Here is a 16,612-nt window from a genome sequence, read left to right as displayed (position 1 = left end):
CCGCGGCCCCGGCGGGTCATCCGTGCCACGAGCGCGGCCGGCCTCTGCTGCCCGGCAGCGAGGAGCGGGGCCGCCGCAGGGAACGGGCTGCGAGTGACCTTGAGCGAGCCCGGCACGGACGAGTCTGCCCCCAAAACCACCCCTGTCCCCGTGTGTCCCCCCCCCCCCCTCCAAAAGCCCACAGGCAGCACAGGGAAGGCTGCGGCGCCGGCTGGCAGCGCTCGGGTCTTCCCGCCCCGTGCTGGCCGCGAAACCGGCCTCGGCGTCGCTGCCGGGCTCCCGCGTCCTTGCTCGGGCGCTGCTCCTGCAAATCCCCCCCCCCGCCCGCCCGCCCTGGGGCCGGGCATGTTTTGGGGCTTTTCCCTTGCTTTGGAGGGGGATTGCAGCCGCTGGGAGGGCTGGGAAAGTTGCATTCCCGTGAGTGGCGCGGGGCAGGAAAGGAGCAAATATTTTTTCACGCTTTAGCTTGGGCTTTTTTCTTGTCTTTTTTCCCCCCCCCCCCTCCTCCTTTTTTGCTGTAGCCTGAGCCGCGCAGGGTGTAGGTGGCTGCATCTCTCCGACGCCCCGGGAGTCCTGCCTCCTACCCGCTGGCACGGGGCAAGGGAAAGCAATTTCCACTGTCAATAGGCTGCGTTGCGGCTGCAGGAAAAGATCAGCCTGGTGTGGGAAGGCAGTTACTCAGCACTTGGTTCCCAAGAGGGGGGGGAAAAAAAAAAAAAAAGACGCGGCTCAAACCGACTTTCCAAAATACTTTTGAGGTTCGTAGTAACGTTCTCGTCTCATAAATATCCTGGGTTGGGTCCTTCCCTCCTCCCCACCAGCCACCCGCCGAGGCGGCGAAGCTCGGCTGCTGCCCGCTATTATGACTGTTTTTCTTTTATTTTATTTTATTTCCCCCCCCCCCCCCCTTATTTCTTTGGCTACGTGATCTCAGCTGATTGGAAAACAAACCCCAGAGAATCCTGCAAACAGCTCTCGGTGGGATGACTAATCCCATCCCCAGCTAGACCAACAGGGTGCTAAAAATAGCACGATTTCTAACAACAAATATAATAAAATAACCAACTGACAACAAACAGCCCCAAAAAGCCAAACGCGCGGCAAAGTCCACTAGCGGGCCGCGTCGCGCCGTGGGACGGGACCGGCAGGGAAGCGTGCCGCGGAGGCGGCAGCGGTGTAAACGCCGCCTTCCCCGGGACACGAGCGCCTCCAGGAAAGGAAAATCCGTGCTGGGGGGCCGAGGTCCTGCCGGCGATGCTCCCGGCGCCGACCCCAAATCCGCCGGTGCACGCGCGCCGGAGGGGCGGAAGAAGAGGGAAGGGCGATGCCTGGGCTTGGCTTATCCAGGGCTTGGGCCTGGCTTTGTGCAGCCGACCACCGCGGCGGCCGCCTGGGGCCGGAGCAGATCTGTCCTCGGCGTTCCCGCGCTGCTTTTCCTGCGCAGGAGCCCCCACGCCGGGTGCGGAAGGGGGGGGGACCCCCAGCTCCTCGCACCCCGAGCAGAGCCCCTTGCAAAGGCGGGAGCCCCCACGCCGGGTGCGGAATGGGGCGGGGGGGGACCCCCAGCTCCTCGCACCCCGAGCAGAGCCCCTTGCAAAGGCGGGAGCCCCCACGCCGGGTGCGGAAGGGGGGGGGACCCCCAGCTCCTCGCACCCCGAGCAGAGCCCCTTGCAAAGGCGGGAGCCCCCACACCGGGTGCGGAATGGGGCGGGGGGGACCCCCAGCTCCTCGCACCTCGAGCGGAGCCCCTTGCAAAGGCGGGAGCCCCCACGCTGGGTGCGGAAGGGGGCGGGGACCCCCAGCTCCTCGCACCCCGAGCAGAGCCCCTTGCAAAGGCGGGAGCCCCCACGCCGGGTGCGGAAGGGTGGGGGGGGGACCCCCAGCTCCTCGCACCTCGAGCAGAGCCCCTTGCAAAGGCGGGAGCCCCCCACGCCGGGTGCGGAATGGGGGGGGGACCCCCCAGCTCCTCGCACCCCCAGCAGAGCCCCTTGCAAAGGCGGGAGCCCCCACGCCGGGTGCGGAATGGGGCGGGGGGGGGACCCCCAGCACCTCGCACCCCGAGCAGAGCCCCTTGCAAAGGCGGGAGCCCCCACGCCGGGTGCGGAATGGGGCGGGGGGGGGACCCCCAGCTCCTCGCACCCCCAGCAGAGCCCCTTGCAAAGGCGGGAGCCCCCACGCCGGGTGCGGAAGGGGGGGGGACCCCCAGCTCCTCGCACCCCGAGCGGAGCCCCTTGCAAAGGCGGGAGCCCCCACGCCGGGTGCGGAAGGGGGCGGGGGGGGGACCCCCAGCTCCTCGCACCCCGAGCGGAGCCCCTTGCAAAGGCGGGAGCCCCCACGCCGGGTGCGGAAGGGGGCGGGGGGGGGACCCCCAGCTCCTCGCACCCCGAGCGGAGCCCCTTGCAAAGGCGGGAGCCCCCACGCCGGGTGCGGAATTGGGGGGGGGGGACCCCCAGCTCCTCGCACCCCGAGCGGAGCCCCTTGCAAAGGCGGGAGCCCCCACACTGGGTGCGGAATTGGGGGGGGGGACCCCCAGCTCCTCGCACCCCCAGCAGAGCCCCTTGCAAAGGCGGGAGCCCCCACGCCGGGTGCGGAATGGGGGGGGGGGACCCCCCAGCTCCTCGCACCCCCAGCAGAGCCCCTTGCAAAGGCGGGAGCCCCCACGCCGGGTGCGGAAGGGGGTGGGGGGGGACCCCCAGCACCTCGCACCCCGAGCAGAGCCCCTTGCAAGAGCAGCACAGCCCGGCCCCGCCGACCCCCGGCTCGGCCGCCCGAAGCCGGCATTGGGGGGGGGGGGGAGGCCGGGAGCGGGGCCGGCGCCGGCGCGGAGCCTCCCTGCGCGCTTCCTGCCGCCGCCGCGGCCATTGGCTGCCCGCGCCGCCGCCTGCGCCCTGCGCCGCGCCGCGTCCTGACGCGCGGCTGGGCCGGGCCGGGCCATGGTCGCTGCCGCCGCCGCCGCCGCCGCCGCCCCGCGAGCGGCTCCGCTCCGCGCCGCGCCGCTCCGCGCCCTGCCCCCAGGTGCGTGCCTCCTTCCATTTTCCCAGCTGCTGCTTTTTTTTTTTGCCTTTTTTTTCTAATCCTGCCTTGGGGGAAGGGCTTTGCTGGTTTTTTTTTGGGGGGGGGGCGGGGGGAGGTGTTTCATTTTTGGTTGCGCTTTTTGGGATGTTTTCGCTTGACTTCCGCCCTCTTTCCCTCCTCTCCGCTCCCCCCCCCTCCCCCTCGCCGCCGCCCCTTCTCTCCCGGTTGATTTGGGGTGGGTAGGTGGGGGTGCGTGTTTGGGTGGTGGTGGGGTGCCGGTGCGGCCCCGCCCCGCCGCGCAGCCCCGAGGCGGCGGGGATGGGCGGCCGGAGCGCAGCGCGCAGCCGGCGGGGGCGGAGAGCACATCCTTCCCCCCCCCTCCTCCTCCTCCTCCTCCTCCGCCCCCCCCCTCTCCCTCACCGCCCCTCCTCTCCCCTCCTCCCTTTCCCTCCCCTCCCCGTCGCCGCCGCTTCAAAACAAACCGTCACCAAAATGGTGCAGAGGTGAAGGAGGGAGCGGGAGGGAGGAAGGCAGGAAGGGGAAGAAGCGTCGCCTCGGCCCGGGCGCCGCGGGGGGGGGACAGGTGAGCGGGGCGCGGAGCGGGGCGCGGAGCGGGTCCCCCCGACGGGGCGGGCGGGCAGCGGCGACGGGCGGCTCGGGGGCGAGCCCGGAGCGGCAGCGGGGGGGGGGGGCGCTTGGGCAGGGGGTGCCGGCGTTGGAGGCGGGAAGGGGGAATTTTTTTTTGGGGGGGGGGGAGTTGATTGGCAAGAGCAGCTTTTGGGGAAGGGCCGGTGGTGAAGCGAGTCCCGGAGCTTCAATGACTTGGCCGGCTGCCGGCTCCGGAGCTGACAGCTGGGGTTGTTTGTTCCTGCGGGGCTGGTGGCCGCGGTGGGGACCAGGCGACAGCAGCCGGAGCGAGGGGCCGCGGAGGGGCTCGGCCCCCACCTTGCTTCGCCGGCCGCCCCGTCGCCTCTCCGAGGAGTTTGGCCCTTTGGGCGCTCGGCGTTCCCGCGGCGCCGCCGGGCGTCCCGGCATCTGGATGTCGTTTAGCATCCCTGTTGGCCGTCCGCTTATCTCTCGGCCGACCCACCGCTCGCCCCCTCCTCGGCTTTGTTGCTGTCTCTTATCGGTTATTATTATTGTTGTTATTGTTAATTATTATTTTTTTTCTTTTAACCACCCCGCCCTCGAGAACGGGCACGCACCCGGCGAGGCGCACGCACGCTCCGGCATCCCGGGAACCCGTTCCCGCGCGCCCCCCGCATCCCAACAGCGCCGCGGGGTGGGGGGCCACGACTTTGGGATAGAGATAAATATATTTTTTTGCTCCGCTTTGCAGCCTCCCCACCTGAGCTTCCCCCCCCTCTTCCTCCTCCTCTTCCTCCTCTACCTGCTTTGGGCAGTAAACGGAGCACATCTGGTGCGAATTCCTCCAAACCGCTGCTGCGGGAAGGCCTGATCCTGCTCGCTGCCTCCGGCGGGGGGGGGGGGGGGGATCCGGCTGCGGGATGGCCCGCGCCACTTCGGGAAACGCGGCCCCCGAATAAAAACTCTCGGCCGGCGGTGCAGGGAGGGAGGGGGGGACGACGCTGCCCCGGCCTCAGGGGTGGAAAAGCATCGCGTTTTTCTCTCTAGCGGCCGTTTCCGCCTGTCGGTAAGCTTTTCTCCTAGGTCCCTTTTTCTTTCCCCGGCCAGGCCGTTCGGGGTTTAGCGGCCCCCGGGGCCGGGGCTTGTTCCCGAGCCCCGGCTCCGGATACTCAGAGGTTAAAAGCGAAGGCGGCAGGGAGAGCCCCGTGGGGCGAGCTCGCCCCCTCCGAGCCGCCCCGGCAGCGCTTCCCGCGGGCTCCTGAAGGTCACGGACCTCTGTAAGGGGCCTGGTGGCTTCTTTTATTTATTTCTTTATTTTTCCCCCTTTTCTCCCCCCCCACCTTGCCCTTCGGATCGTGCAGTTGTTCGGGGTTGGGGGGGGGGGGGAGGTTTGGCCGAACGCAGGCATCCGCGCTCGCTCCTGGCAGCTGCTGCGGCCGGGAGGCCGGCGCCGGGTTCGCGGGAAAGCAGGTGCCGGGAGGCGCGGGAACCTGCGGCGCCTCCGTTCCCGGACCCCCCCCCAAAACCCCGGCAGCCGTCCGGGAACGCCGGCTCCGTGGCCGGGCTGACCTTGGGCGAGCGGCTCGGCTCGGGGGCGCGCCGGAGGAGCCCCCCGTGGCTTTGGGCCAGGCTGCCGAGTGAACCGAGTGCGTCTGCGGAGGTGGGGGGGGGTCCGATTCGCATTTATGCCGGAGCCCTTTAGCGCGACTCTGGCAACATACAGGAGCCTAAATATGGTCATAAACCGCATCCACTTTGAGGTCCCTCCGTGCTGCCAGGGCGCTGTAAAAGCGGCTTTGTGCGCGGCAGAACAAAGCCTAAAGTGGTGAAACTCAAAAGCATATAGGGGCGCGCGCCCGGCCGAGGGGCGCCGGCGGCGTTTTGGCCGGCGAGGGGCTTTTGGGGCGGCCGCTGGCGGGCTCTGCCGCCGACTTCCTGCGCGGCCCCGCTTGCCTCCCTCCCGGAGGGCATTTTAGACTTTTCCACGCGATGCACTTCTCTGGGTTTTTATTTTTATTTTTTTAATTATTATTATTATTATTTTTTCCTCGCTTTCTCGTGAGAGACGCTTTCAGTAAGGAGCCGAATTCTGTCAGCCGTTGGGTTTGATCGGAGCTCAGGCCACCTCTCGCTTTTCCCTCCGGAGCAGCGGTTTGCTGCTCGCTTCCGAGACGCGTCGCCCGGCCGGCGGCTCTCCCTTCGCGGGGCCGTCGCGCTTCGTCTCGCCCGGCCCGCTCGGTTTGCTTGCAGGGTTGGTTTTGGTTTTGGTCCCCCCCCCCAAGTCCCCCTTCCCTGGCTCCCGGCGTCGCCCCGCTGCTGGGAAAGGGACGAGCACCCGCATCCATCCATCCATCCGTGCGGAGCGGTCCAAACGGGGTGTGTGTGTGTTTGCACGCGCCGAGCGCTACCGGTAGGACAGGAAGGTGTCGGGATGTGTCAGGCGGGCCCTGACATGGTGCCACCACCCAAGTGTCACCCGACCGTCCCCGCAGCAGCCGGGCGCCCCGTGGTTTGGTGGTTTTTTTTTTTTTTTTTTTGCTTTTTGGTGCAAGGTGCAATTAAACGCCGGTCTCGCCGGAGAGGCGCCGCGCCGGGAGGAAAGCCCGTTGGGCCGTCGGAGCTCTCGCTCGCCTCCCTGCCCCGTTCCCGGGACCGTAAATCAGGAGGAAACGAAACGCGGCAGGACGGACGCGGCGCGGAGGAAGCTTCCTTGGCGTCCCCGCTGAAAGCGTCCTTGGCCTCCGGCTCTCCGGCGGGATTTAAGCGAGAGGCGCCGCCGAAAGCGGAGCGCTCCCGGGAAGGCGCCGGGTTCGCCGGCGCGGGGTGCGAGCGTTCCCGTCCCGCGCCTCGAGTCGGTGCCGTTTCGGGTTCGGAAAGGTGGGGATGGAGCGACCTATTTCTGAGCAGGGGGAGAGAGAGAGAATCGTCTCTCTCTTTGCAACTTCAAACAGCTTCCAGCGAGCATCCGTGGTGGGGGGGGGGGTGAAAAAAAGAAAATTGTTTTTTATATATATATATTTTTTTCCCCAGTGGTTTTTGCCGTACCAACAGTTTCTTTCCAAGTGTTTGCAATGCTGGAGCGTGCGTGCGCTGCTGCATCGGCTCCCTTTTAAATCGCTCCAGCCCTCCGCTGCCTAAACTGGTGCCGGTAGGTGCAACTCCCAGCAGAGCATCCTTCTTCCTGCCAACGCGCCCGAAATCGCTGGTGGGGGCAAAAGCAGCCTCCGAAAACAGTGAATAGTTTGGGGCAGGTCGTTGCAGCCCGGCCGTGCCTCGCTCCATCGCGCTTCTGCAGAAAGGGTTAAACCCCTCCACCCCCCCCCCTTTTTTTTTTTTTTTCCTATTTTAAGGGCAAAAGTTAATAGGGGTTTTTCTGTGCGGTAGGTGGGATTGTTGGTGCCGCCTGGAGGTGGGACGCTGGAGGCAGCGGCGCGGCGCTAGGGGCTGTCGCAGGCGTTACCTGCCCGGAGTGCCGGGGAGGACGCGTCGGAGATGGCTGGGTGTTATTGATGGATATAAGCGGTGGTTATAAATAGCCTTGGGTGAAACTTTTCATTTTCCTTTTTAAATGAAAGTGCCTATTGGAACAATGTGACTTTTCTTCATCCTTTTGGAAACCGTCCATATGTGTGTGTATATATATATATATATATTTTTTTTTTAAAGATGAAACATTTTAAAAGGGATTTTTTCCTTTCCAATTATTGGAAGACTTCAGGGAAAAATTGCTAGGCACCATAGAAACAAATACCCAGGAACACATGCCATGGAGAGCTGCATGGTGCAGGTAGGGAAAATAAGTGAGGTTAGATTGTTTTGCTTTGTTTTCTCCTCCAAAAAATGCTGATGGGAAACACGTTCAAAATTTGGGGGGGGGGGGGAGCAGCGTTCACTGCAAACCGGTTGCGTGAAAGTTCAGAAAAAAAGGAAATTGGAGGAACGGCTTCTGCTTGGCCAAAACTGGAAGGATTTCTGGGTTTCTGTCTGGAATTTTGCAGTTGTAAAACCTGAAATCCTCCCCCAGCCCCAGCCAGTAACCTTGAGACGTGGGGCCTGTAGCAGAAGTTTCCACTGGCAGGGGAAGAAAAAAAGAAGGAAAAAAAAAAAAGGGGGGGGGAAGAAAAAAAGAAAAATGTGGATGAGTTATTTTGACCAGCTAGACTAATTTTTTTTATTATTATTATTTTATTTTCTTTTTTACGAGCGCGGTCCCCGAGAACGTCCCGTCCCACAGCCGCGAGAATAAGGTGGCCCGCGGTCGGCGAGACGAAAGCGGGTTGCGGCGGCGCTCGGCGCCGCGGGAAGTAACAGGGGAGCAGAGCCCGAACCTGGCGCTTTCCGGGCCGCTGGGCTCGCGCCCGGACCGCGTCCCCGCGCGGAGCGACTCGGGAGCCAATTACCCAACCGGGCCTTCGTTAAACCTCTCCCGCCGTGCCTCCCGGTGGGCGAAGCGGCGGAGCCGGTCGCTTGCAAAATCCAGATTGCCGATAACCTCCCCCGGCGGGCGCGGATGGCGCGGGAACGCCGCTCCCGGGCTCCTTCCCGGCAGTGCCGGACCCCTTTGCAGCGGGGTCGGACGTGCCCTTGGTGGGAAGTTTCTCGCCTGTTTGGTGGCGAAACTCTTGGGGTCGGGTCCTGCCGCTATTTGGATCTGAAAGTCGAGATATTGAGGGTGGATTTATATTGCAAGGGGTTTATATATTGCAAGGGGTTTATATATTGCAAGGGGTTTATATATTGCAAGGGGTGAGGGTAGCACCTAAAAGCGCCCCCGTGCTCGGTGCGTTGAGGATGTTCTGCGAAGCTCGGTGCCGAAGAGAAACAAGGATGGTTTATCCCGAGGCCGGGAGGAAACCGGGCGTTTGCCTGCAGATCGGGAGAGCTCGGCTTTACCGAACGCCGCGATAAAACAGCTTCCCGGCCGCCTGCAAGCGCGCTCTCGGTGCCGGCAGCCGCAGCTCGTCGGCGCTGCCGTCCCGGGGTTGCAGCCGCCCGGCCGGCCGAGGAGGGGCCGCGTTCGCAGGTACGCGGGGGCTGGCGGGCGCTCGGCGTTGAGCCCCGGCCCGAGCAGCTGGGCAACATCTGGACGAGGGTGGGTTGGGGCGCGCCGGGTTAATCCCCAGCCTCTTTCCTCCGAGCGGGGCTTTCCAAAATAGCATCCGACCAAAGGGCTGGAGGGGAGGCGTCCGGCCGCTGGGACGTCGGCGCCGCGGGGGCTTTCGCGTGCTGCCCGGCTGCCCGCTCGCTTGGTGCCGCGATCGCACCGGGTTCGGGCTGGCTTCTCCCGCGGGCGCGCGTGAATCGAGCCCGCTCTGCTCCGGCGGTTTGCAGAAGGAGCAGGGGACGGGGCGCCTCCGGCTCGGAAGGGAAGAATTGCTTTTCCCTTGGAGTTTCGAAGGGCGAAAGCGGCGGTACGTTTTAGCAAGCAGAGTTTTCAGGCGTTTTCTTGGCGGCGGAGGTCGGAAAGGCGCTCTGAGGGCGGATGCTCTCGCGTTGCCCTTTCCGGCAAGGAGGACCGGCCGCCGCGGGTCCCGCATCGCTTTGGGGGATGTTCAGCGCGGCGAGGGAGGAAGGCGGCTTTGCATATGTTCTAGCTGCAATATTGCACGCAGCAAACAAGGGTCTTTTTGTTATGCAAATGCCGATTTGGTTTTAGCTCCTCTAAGACAAATCACCTTTGAGGCTAAATGTGGAGCTCGGGGCACTCGTGAGCGTGCCCCCGATGCCACCAGGGCTGACGGGTCCGGCTGGCTGTTTGGGGTTTGGTGCCCGTTCAGGAACTGAAGCGAAACGCTGAGATTTGGGGTTTTCTTTTTTTTTTTTTTTTTTTTTTTTCTTCCCCTCCCTGAGGTTACCCAAGATGGTCCCGGCCTGCTGCAAATGGGCCGTCGCCCCGAGGGGCTGCAGCACGGGAAAACCCGGTGCGAGCCCCGGTTGCACCGCTGGCTTTCCCATTTTTGGCAGTGCCGCGCTGTGATTTTTTTTTTTTTTTCCCTTTTATTTTTTCCCCCTCCCGAGTGTTTGCCCAACTGATTTTTTTTTTTTTTTTTTGTTTTTTCCGAGCGTTTACCAGCACCGGAGACACTTCCATCCGGGCGGCCGGTGCCGCGACTCCGGCGTGGGAACTCGCATGACTCCCGCTTGCCCCGGCCGGGCTTTCTCGCGCCGTGCAGGGCTGCAGCGCCGGAGAGGCGCTGGGTGCCAGCCGATGCTCGCGCCCCAGGTGCTGCGCACCGGAGCAGAGCGCGCTTTTCTCTCCTCCCCGCTGGCGTGGGCGAGCGTGGCGTGGGGCGCCTGAGGGCACGGCGTCCCCAGGGGCTTTCGGGTTTCCTTTTCGGACCCCGTGAGCGCGGCGGCAGCTTGCCTCCCTCGCGGTCACGGGCCGTTGGGCCGTGTTTACGCAGGGCTGTTTGTGCACGAGCTGCTTTTTATTTGTGCATCTTTCGGAAATTTCCCACCCGCGCCGGTGCCGTTTCGGGGGCCGGGCGGGAAGGGACGCAGGCGGGGAGGTGGAAACGCCGCGACGGCTTGGTGCGGTTTTGCATGCGCTTTTTTCCCCGTTTGCCCCGTTGCCCCGACCTCGCGGGAGCTCCAGCCCTGCGGGGCAGCGGGCCGCCTGAAAACTCCCAAGCACCAGTTGCACCAGTTGGATTTCTTTCGCTAGGGGTAAGCCCTGCTCCGCCAGTATCTGCTAAATAAGCTAACGTGTTGCTTTTTTTTAAAATATATATATATTTATTTATTTATCTTAATGCCTCGCCAGTTCGGCTCATCCATTTCTCAACCTGCTCCTCCATCCTGCTCCGGCGCTGAAGTCTATAATGCTGAAATTATAGCATCACCGTCGTTTCCACGGCAACGCTCAGGGATGTATTTAAAAAAAAAAAAAAAAGGGAAAAGAAGGACCAAAAACCCTCCGAGGATTATGACTTCATTGAGGGCTCAGGCAGGAGGGGAATCTGGGTCACGGCTGGAGCAGGCTTTTCTTCCCGCGCGTTTTGGGTAATTCTTATTAGCGGGGGGCCGCGGCGGGCGCACCCACGGGTGCCGCAGCCGCGCGCCCTTGCTGGCCTCGCTCGGGCCACCCCGGCTTTGCAAAACCTGGATTTTGGGAAAAGCGGGAGACAAACGGGGAGAGCGTTTTGGGTAGCTGCCGGAGGAATCGCCGGCCGGCTGCCGCCCTGGCCGAGGGGTCGGCGGGGAGCCGGCCGCCCCGGGAAGCGCCGGCTCCTCTCGGAGATCGTTTGCACCCCGGGAAAGACCGTCCTCGGCGAGCTGAGCGTTCCCACCGCAAATCCGGGCTTTTTGAGCAAAAGTCTTTCTCTCGCGGAGCGCGCCGCAGGAAAGCCAGAAACCCGCTCCCCGCCTCCCCCCCCTTCCCGGTTTGTGCATTGCAAGTTTTCTCTCTCATCCCCCAAAATAAACAGGACTTTTTTTTTTTTTTTTTGCCTCCCTTTTTCCACACCCCCAGAGCCGCTGTTGCTGGTGGCAGGAAGCCCAGACTCGGTAGGAACTCAGAAACGCTGCAGATCCAAGGCCCGGCTGCCCTCTCCGTTTCGCAATCCGGGGAAAAGGCGGCGGCGGCGGCCGTGGTGGGGCATAAAATGGGAGGGCATTTTTTTTTTTTTTTTAAATAATTTTTCTTTATTAGAGCTTTATAGGCTTTCCCACCAGTAGGGACGAGCAGCCTACTCGTTGGAGCCGGGCGACCGATTTCCTCCGTAAGTTCCCGGCGCTGATTTCGGTCCCCGTCCGCTCCCCGAAATTGCCGCGCGGTGCTCCGAGACGCCCCATCCGCCGGCGTCGCTCGCCGTCGCGGCTGGGACGCGCGGCTTTATGGCGTTTTTTTATCTTTCCTTCCGACGGGTTCGTCTCCCCTCCCCGACAGCCGGCGCTGACTTCTTTAGAGTTTGCGGCCCGTTTATTTTTAGGCAATTGCAGCGGCGGTGCGGTTGGCTCGTGCGCTCGGCTGGCAGAAGGTAACTCGCAGCCTGGCGAGGGAGGTTTTGGTTTGCGGGTGTATTTTAGGCAGCTGATTTTCATTTACGCCGAGGTCCCGTTCCAGCACAGGGGCAACGATGGCGGCTGCGCTCCCCGCGGGCCGCCCGTTCGGCCGGAGCAGCCGGCCGGGATCTTTGGCGGAAGCGACGGTCGATTGCTGCGCCTGCGGCTCTCAGCTTAGCTAGCCTGCGCGTCGGTGCTGTTTTAGCCCAAATTTGGCACCGGCGGGTTTGAAGACTCGAGCGGGGAAAAAAAAAAAAAGAAATTTGGCACGACCGCCCCTTCTGCATCCGCATCCCCCGGGGAAAACGTGAAGCGCGGGAACGGCGGCGTTCGAGCCCCCGACGCCGGCGACCGGGCTCCGCAAACGGCAAAAAACGCCGCTTTTGTTCGCTTTGCCCCCGGCTCCTTGCAAACCCCGGGGACGACGGCGGTGAAGCCGCTGCCCCTCGGAGGGTTTCGCCGGGGTGGGAGCAGAAAACCACCTCCCTCCCGCTCCGCCGAGACGAGATTTGAGCCCTGGCAGCTCCGGTCCGACCGTCCAGTGATTAACGGGATTGAATCGATGTTCCTAGAGATTGCTCTTTTTGTATCTGGTTTTCTCAAGACTTGGGAGCGGGGAGGGGGGCCGGGGCCGCGCCGGTGCGGGATCTGATTAGATAAGGGCGAGAGGCCTGTGAACCAAATTCCTACCAGATCATTATTTATACCTCCGCGTGCGTCACTGGTAAACATCTGGATCCGCTCCAAACATCTTCACTTGATTTGTTTTGTAGTCTCCGCCGTGGCCGCTCGGCTGATGCCCTGCCGTTTGCCTGGCCCTCCCCACCTTCCGGCCGTTTTACGCCTTCTGCCGAAATTTAGGGGGAGTTTTTCGGAAGCGACCGGCCGTTCCCGTGCCACGGGAAGGGGGTTTGGGGGGGGGAGCCGTGCCGCGGGGCGATTCCCAAATCGGCCGTCGCCTCCGATAGCCGGGGGGGCCGGCGCGGGCGTGGGAATCTGAGCCTGCGCCGCTATCGGGGATGGGGGGGGGGGGGAAAAACAAAAAAAACAAAAACCCCCCCACCTTTCGGTGCTGTGCCCGGCCTTAATCTCTTTAAACTGCATTTGACTAATCCTTCATTAGGATCTCGTTGCGAGCTTGTTATCCGGTGACGGCTTAGAGTTAGGCGCAGCGTTGCCGCCCGCGGGGCGCCCGGCACCGCGGGAACCTGCGCGCCGTTTTCCCTTGCTTTGCCGTCCCCTCCGCGCGGGGACGCGGCCGTGCGGCTCGGGGCGGCGGGATGGGGGGGGGATACCCTCCGACGGGCCTGAGGTGCCTTTGCATTGAGGCTGGGTTTTCCTTAGCGTGTTTGCTTTTCGGCTGAGCTTCCCGAAAGCAACTTGGGTCGAAAAAGAGCGGTTTTTAAGCCGGGCGAGCAAGCGAGCTCGCGGGAGCCTTAAAAAGGGCATCGGGGGCGACGGGGCGCCCGGAGCGGATTCCTCGCCGGGCTCCCGCTGCGCCGGGGCGGCACGGCCGGGAATTTGCATCCTTCCCTCTCGCCCTTTCCGCGGGGACGCCTGCGCCCTCGGAGGGAAGAGCGGCGGCGTCGAGCGGACGCCGCCCCGGAGCGGCGGGAAACGCGCCGGTAACGGAGAGAGGGCGGCGAAACCGCCCCCTCCCGACGGCGAGCTGCCGGGGCGCGAGAAAGCAAAAGCGGAGAAGCTCCCGCCCGCGCCTTCGCGAGCCTTCGCCCCCGGCTAAACTCGGCTTGAGCTGGCTGAAAACGAAAACCGCTGCGGCGGGCCAGAGGGTTCCTGAGCTTCCCCTTCCTCCTCCTCCTCCTCCCTCCCCAAAAAAAAATAAAATTAGGTGGGGTTTCTTTAGTTTTCGTTTTGTTTTCCAGATTGAGCAACGCGGCTCTAATGAACGGCCATAAAGTTGCCTCTTTTTTTTTTTTTTTTTTTTAAGGCTTTCCCCTCTACCCTCCCGATTTCGGGAGAGGGGCTTTGGCCGCCCTCCGCGCCCCGGCCGAGCTTTTCCCGGTGCCTCTCTTCCCCTTTTCCCGCGCCTATAATTAGCGCTGGCTCGCCGCCGCCGGGCGCTCTCCCATCCCGGAGAGAGGTCGTGGCTTTTCCGACGTGCTTGGGAACGGCGCTGCCTTCGCAGCTGGGAAAGCGGCGCCGTTTCCGAGCGGATAAGGAACGGGGCGAACAGCGACTTTTTCCCTGCGCCGTTAATTTCTGGGGTCGGGCGATGGCGCCCGGCCGCTTCCTTCCCCGCTCTGGCTCTTGCAGGGCTCAGTTAGTCCGGTTGCATTGAAAAAAAAAAAAAAAAAAAAAGATCTTTTTTTAAAAAAGAAGTTTTTGGCTTGCTGCGAGACGTTCCCGCGGGCTCCGGGACCCCGGGAGGGAGAGGGCTCGGACAGCGCAAGACGAGGGGAGATTTTGTATTATACCAAATTACTGTTTTTTTTTTTTTTTTTTAATTGGATGTGGGTCCCTTCAGGGCTGCAAGGAGCAATAAATCCTCCTCCTCCTGCGCCGACCCACTAAAAACTCAAAGCGAAAAAGAGTCGTTTTAAAACCTAAAACTCCCTTCTTCAGAAAACGGAGAGCCAGAAGTGCAGCAAAATCCCCCAGTTAAAGAGTTTCCAAAAGCTCTGATGTTGTTTCTCTACCGCCGCGCACTAATTCTGAGAAAAAGCCGGGATCAGTAAGATGCAAGAGCGCCGGGCGCGGGTCTGGTCCTGCAGCGCCGTCTGCGCGCGCCGCTGATAACCGGCCGGCCGGCGGGTTCGCCGGCAGAAGAGATTAGCGTTAAAAAAAGAGGAAAAAAAAAAAAAGCAGGAGATTAAAAAGCAAAACACTTTCCGTTTGTTTTAATTGGCTCCTAGGCCGGAGAGACTTTTTTTTTTTCTTTCCTCCCCCTTTCTTTCCTTCCCTTTTAAATCTGAATTTTGCTTTAAATTAGAGGACCCTGAAGCTGGGGTTTTAAGGGGCGGGGAAAAAGCAAAACCGAAAACACCAAAGACACCGAGTAGTTCAGGTCCTTTTTCTTTCCTCTTTGCAAATCGCCCTTACAAGCAGTTTAAAAAGAAAAAAGCTCCCGGCATCCAACGAGGGCCCACGAAGCCGGGCTGAGATTTTCCTGCCCGGCGCAGCGGCGCGTCCCGACTGCCGGGGAAAGCGGCCGGCGCGAGACGGAAAAGCGAGGGGCGCGCGGCGGGATGGGGCTGGTTTGCACCCGTTTCTTTGCAGGAAGCGGTTCGTCTTAGAATTACTATTATTCTTGTGTTTTTTCTCCCTCCCCCCCCCCCCCCGCCGTGACTTTGTCCTTCCTCCTCCTTCCTCCCGCCGAGCCTCCGCCCCGGCCGGCGCGGTCTCGCCGCCAGCCCTGGAGTTTGGACCCGCCGAGCCGGGATTGCCGCGCTCGAGCAGCGCAAAACAGCGGAAAGGAGGGATTTTTTTTTCGGAAATCCGGGATGGCCGGGCGGTCGGGGCAAGCGGGGGCCGAGCGGCTAGCGGCGTTTCCTCCATCGGAAAGCTGCCGGGCGTAGGTTTTTTTATTTTTTATTTTTTTGCGGGAGGTGGGAATTGCAATTTATACTTTAAATTTTTGTTTTGGGCCAGAGCAGGGGAATTGCAAATCCGAGCCTCGGCTCGGGCGCCGCGGGTACGCGTGGTGTTGTTGGCCGCACTCCTGCAGGAAAACCAGCGGCGGCGTGACGTCACGTTCACCCCCGAGGGCCTTGAAAACCCTTAATGCGCCGCGGGGAGCCGGGAAAAGCGGCGGGCTCCGGCCTGGGGGCAAGCCGAGCATCTTTATCCTCGGCTGGGGAGATGGGGCGGCGGGGGTGCTGCAGGTGCAGCAGGGATGCTGCGGGACGGCGGGATGCAGCGGGATGCTGCGGGTGCAGCAAGGATGCTGTGGGGCGGCGGGATGCAGCGGGATGCTGCGGGTGCGGCAGGGATGCTGCAGGTGCGGCAGGGATGTTGTGGGATGCAACGGGTGCGACAGGGATGCAGCGGGTGCGGTGGGATGCTGCGTGGCGGCAGGGATGCTGCGCGGCGGTGGTATGCGGCGGGATGCTGCGGGTGCAGCAGGGATGCTGTGAGGCGGCAGGATGCTGATGCTGCGGGTGCAGCAGGGATGCTGCGGGTGCGGTGGGATGCTGTGGGGCGGCGGGATGCTGCGGGATGCTGATGCTGCAGGTGCAGCAGGGATGCTGCGGGTGTGGCGGGATGCTGCGGGGCAGCGGGATGCTGCGGGTGCGGTGGGATGCTGTGGGTGCGGCAGGGATGCTGTGGGGTAGCGGGATGCTGCGCGGCGGCAGGGATGCTGCGGGGCGGTGGGATGCAGTGGGATGCTGCGTGGCGGCAGGGATGCTGCGGGGCGGTGGGATGCAGCAGGGATGCTGCGGGGCGGCGGAATGCTGCGGGATGCTGATGCTGCGCGGCGGCAGGGATGCTGGGCAGCAGTGGGATGCTGCGGGTGCAGCAAGGATGCTGCGGGGCGGCGGGATGCGGCAGAGATGCTGCGGGGCGGCGGGATGCGGCAGGGATGCTGCGGGATGCTGCAGGTGCAGCAAGGATGCTGCGGGGCTGCGGGTGCAGCCGGGATGCTGCGGGTGCAGCAAGGATGCTGCGGGGCGGCGGGATGTGGCAGGGATGCTGCGGGTGCGGCAGGATGCGGCAGGGAAGCTGCGGGATGCTGCGGGTGCAGCAAGGATGCTGCGGGGCTGTGGGTGCAGCCGGGATGCTGCGGGTGCAGCCGGGATGCTGCGGGGCGGCGGGATGCGGCAGAGATGCTGCGGGTGCGGCAGGATGCGGCAGGGATGCTGCGGGATGCTGCGGGTGCAGCCGGGATGCTGCGGGTGCAGCAAGGATGCTGCGGGGCGGCGGGATGTGGCAGGGATGCAGCGGGTGCGGCGGGATGCTGCGGGATGCTGCGGGTGCAGCAAGGATGCTGCGGCGGGATGCGGCAGGGATGCTGCGGGTGCGGCGGGATGCGGCAGGGATGCTGCGG

General features: G+C 63.2%; 1 protein-coding gene across 5 annotated transcripts in view; it reads left to right on the top strand.

Annotated features, from left to right (window-relative positions):
• Window positions 1-2,907: 2,907 nt before the first annotated feature.
• The window catches only part of MEF2D (myocyte enhancer factor 2D), a 43,209-nt gene continuing 29,504 nt past the window's right edge, over window positions 2,908-16,612 (top strand). The window contains exon 1 of one of the 5 annotated variants that reach the window (XM_068922362.1): window positions 2,908-3,015. The gene's annotated coding sequence lies outside the window, so the exon portion shown is untranslated. Of the gene's footprint in view, window positions 3,016-3,461; window positions 3,599-10,151; window positions 10,270-11,133; window positions 11,325-14,955; window positions 15,140-16,612 lie in introns of those variants that run through there. The other 4 variants (XM_068922364.1, XM_068922367.1, XM_068922365.1 and 1 more) reach the window with 4 other exon arrangements.

Source organism: Struthio camelus, chromosome 30, assembly GCF_040807025.1.
Source record: "Struthio camelus isolate bStrCam1 chromosome 30, bStrCam1.hap1, whole genome shotgun sequence".
In the NCBI taxonomy this organism is placed as follows: domain Eukaryota; kingdom Metazoa; phylum Chordata; class Aves; order Struthioniformes; family Struthionidae; genus Struthio; species Struthio camelus.
Note: the sequence above shows the minus strand (reverse complement) of the source record. Positions and strands in the feature narration are given on the sequence as shown.